The sequence below is a fragment of the Plecotus auritus genome (genome assembly GCF_963455305.1).
Source record: "Plecotus auritus genome assembly, chromosome: X".
NCBI classification, from domain to species: Eukaryota; Metazoa; Chordata; class Mammalia; order Chiroptera; family Vespertilionidae; genus Plecotus; species Plecotus auritus.
In genome coordinates, this window is record NC_137784.1 from 11785301 (window position 1) to 11789313 (window position 4013).

Genomic DNA, 4013 nt, shown 5'->3' on the forward strand with positions numbered 1-4013 from the left:
AAACACCTGGAGCAGGGAGGGGTCAGGAAGTTGCTGCACCAGAGAATGGCTTTTCTCCTGCTGCATGAGGGCTGGACTATCTCTACAAGGAGGCCAGATAAACTCTCACAAATGAGTTATAAGGTAGAGTTCTGTGAGAGCCAACTATTTATTTCCTCCCTTCTTACCCCTCTTTTTTTCTCTGTTGGCATCCTGCAGAAGGTAAGGGAAGTGTGGTAGAATGTATTATTTGTTTACAATTCTTCTTTCTATTCCCTTCACTGTGTCATGACTTCACTAGGTAGATTATGCTTGTCTGTCCCATTGACTTTGAGCTTGGCCATATGACTTGCTCTGGTCAGGAGAAAGTGGGCAGAAGTGATAATGAATGAGTTCTGAGCTGAGATGGTAAATGGCATTGAAAATTTCTGCTAGGTTCTTCTTATATCTGTCATCTACCATGAGAAGTGCATGCCTTGGGAAGCTGATGGTTCCAGAATTAGATACATGTGGAACAGGCCTCGATCTGATTCATAGCCTTAAGCAGAGCTGCCATAACTGACCCAGAGACACATGAGTGAAAACAATACTGTAAATGTTGTTTTAGTAAGCCACTAGGGTTTTGAAGGGGGGTGTTTGTTATGCAGCAGCATCATAGCATTAACTAATACAGGAAGGTAACCTCCATTTACTCGGGATTCAATCCTTGCCAAATACCATTTACATTAGCTCATTTAATCTACAAAATTTCCTTCTGAGTTCTAAGTACTCCCATGTTTCATGAAAAATCTGCTCAGAGAGGGCAAGAACCCACAGCTAATAAGTGGCTGAGCCAGAAGTTCAAATTCACATGTCCAAATAGAGTGATTGTTTAATGGCTTTTTTCCATCTTACTGCAGTTAACACTACAGGTGATAACAACAACATAAATGTAATCCCACTCTTTTATGAAGGGCTTTACAGTTCAATGCACTTTCTTTCTTTTTTTTTTAAAAAAATATATTCTATTGATTTTTTACAGAGAGCAAGGGAGAGGGATAGAGAGCTAGATTTTTAAAATGTCATCCCTCAAACTTTCTACTCAATTGAATATGCCATTATATATATATTTTTTAAAATATACTTTATTGATTTTTTACAGAGAGGAAGGGAGAGGGATAGAGAGTTAGAAACATCGATGAGAGAGAAACATCGATCAGCTGCCTCCTGTGCACTCCCTACTGGGGATGTGCCCGCAACCAAGTTGCATGCCCTTGACCGGAATCGAACCCAGGACCCTTCAGTCCGCAGGCCGACGCTCTATCCACTGAGCCAAACCGGTTTCGGCAATGCACTTTCATGTTATCTTTTTTCATCAATAAAAAATGTTCAATTACTAATTGGGATATTTAGTTCTATTTAGTTCTGCTCTATATTAAATCACAGCCCATGTGATTTGAAATAGTAAATCTGTAGTTAGGAAAGTATTGTGCTTTAGAAACCACAGGAAGGCTTGAAATAGACTGGAATGAAGCACCTCTTCCTGGGTGGCCGCGGTGGTGGTGGTGGTGGTGATGGTGGTGGTGGTGGTGGTGGTGGTGGTGGTAGCTGTGATGCCTGCAGGGCTGGGCAGCTGACTGCTGGGGTAGGAGAGGGCCTGGGCCTGAATCTCGGTGCTGCTGCCCTAGTGCGCCTGTGCCATGGCCACCTCCACTGCCTCCTCAGAGCATTTCGAGAAACTGCATGAGATTTTCCATGGCCTCCATGAAGACCTACGCGGAGGGGGGGGGGGGAATGCTGGAGCAGCTCCTAGGGGCTCGGGGGACAGAAGAGAAGAAGAAATTGAACAGAAATCTTGACGAAAAGCAACAGGAAGCATATGAAATGCTGACAGAGATGGAAGAGGAACTATGTTATGCACTCCTATCTTTTCGTAACCCTATGATGTCTAAGCTTTGAAACTACCGGAAGGACCTTGTCAAACTCCACCGGAAAGTGAAAAGCGCGCCTTTGACAGCCACACCTGGGGGCCGAGGACACATGAAATATGGCACATACACTGTAGAGAATGAGCATATGAATCAGCTACAGTCTCAGGGTATTGCTTTTGCAAGGTACTGACAGTCTGAACGGGGCCACCCAGAGTATTGAGAGTTCTCATCAGATTACCACAGAGACTGACCAGATTGGCTTGGAAATTATAGAAGAGCTGGGAAAGCAACGTGACCAGTTGTAACATACCAAGAATAGACTGGTAAACACAAATGAAAACTTGAGCAAAAGTCGAAAGATTCTCCGGTCAATGTCCAGAAAAGTGACAACCAACAAGCTGCTACTTTCCATTTTCATCTTCCTGGAGATAGCCATCCTGGGAGGCCTGGTTTGTTACATATTCTTTCGCAAGCATTGAACTTCCTGCACGGAAGGGTTTGTGGACCAGAACTTTGACCCTGAGAATGAATGGTGTTAGAAATGTGGAATAAGCATATAGTTGCTGTGAGCTAACGGTTCAAGGATGCACTGTGTAGCCAGACTGTGGGAAGAGGGAGGGAAGACAGAAAACTAGTTAATGTGAAGAAACAGCAACAAGACCAGTGTGATATACCAAGGTAATAAATATTATTTTTGACTTATTTATAAATAAATAAATAAATAAATAAATAAATAAAATTGGAATATTCCTAGGTTATAGGTATGAGAGAAAATATACTAGATGAAAACTAATTGAGCCAGTATTTGGAGCTTTTTGATCAAAGCAGACAGACTCCATAGAAACTATTCAGGACCACTCCTCTGACCCTACTGGAGGAGAAAACACTCAAAAGGCACCACCAATATTGTCACCACTGATACTCAGAAAGAACGATATTTTCCAAGTCTGTCTGTACATTAGAATCGCTTGGGAAGCTTAAGAAAAAGAAGCATCTGGGCCCTGCTGCCAAACATACTCCATCAGAATTTCTAGGTGCAAGATTAGGCATCTATATTTTTTATTTTTATTTTTTTATTTTTTTTTCAATTTCTTTACTCTGGACATTAGTAAAGATAAGAAATGTAGGGTTTATCCCTATGACAGACAGGTAGGAAGGTTTCTCCAAATTAATATTGTATCACTGATAAATGCCCTTTGAACCCATACAATTATTCACTTCTTTAATATACATGTGAGTTCCCACGGGGATTCTAACAGCAGCCAGAGTTGCATCTCATTAAACTGGAAGATGGGACACATAAGATGTATTTTATAACATTTAATGTTAAAAACAAATTCCAGTCTGGAGATTGGAGTGAGGTTCAGCTTTGTGTGTCTTTGAACTTACTGCTCAGTGCCCTCCTATTATTTTTTATTATTTCTCTTTTCTCCATTGGGTATTTACTGAATCCATATTTATTAACTGAAATTCATATCTGTGTCAATTCCTAAAACAGTGTTTAGCAAGGGCTAGAGTGTAAAAGTCTGTAGAGTTTGTAAGGAATTCACTGAAGCTGAATCACTAATTTAATGGGAGTTATATCACTGGCTTACTAGACAAATACAATTAATTAATTGATAATTTTTAAAAGCAAAGGCTATCATATTGATTCTATACATGAGTCACAGTCTCCTACTATTATTTCAAAGCATTGACATTCTGGTTTAATTTGCACATTCAAGTTCCCAAGAATCAGTTTTGATTGGCATAGCACGAGATTAAGATCATGTATGCTGACTTGCTCCTGCATACAGAGACCCCTTGTGACACTTATCTGAGTGCCTCCCCAAGTTATGTGGAAAATTTTCTGTTTTGTTGTTGTTGTTTATAATAAGACACAAGTCCCTTACTGTACTGGTGGCAATTAATTTCGATACATTTGAATGAAGACAATATCTAACATTTATGGAGTACTTTCTATGTGCCAGGTACTGTTCTTAGTATTCTATGTGCATTAATTCATTTAATCCTTAACCTAATGAGGTAGGTAATTTATTATCCCCATTTTACAGATTAAAAAAACCTTAGACACAGAAAAGTTAAGGTGCCCAAGATCACACACTTACTACATGATAAAGCTGG

At 40.1% G+C, this 4013-nt stretch overlaps 1 pseudogene across 1 annotated transcript; it reads left to right on the forward strand.

Annotated features, from left to right (window-relative positions):
• The first annotated feature begins 1658 nt into the window (after window positions 1-1658).
• Window positions 1659-2372, forward strand: LOC308239855 (vesicle transport through interaction with t-SNAREs homolog 1B-like; annotated as a pseudogene). Its single transcript has one exon. The product of its transcript is annotated as a vesicle transport through interaction with t-SNAREs homolog 1B-like (transcript).
• Window positions 2373-4013: the final 1641 nt, after the last annotated feature.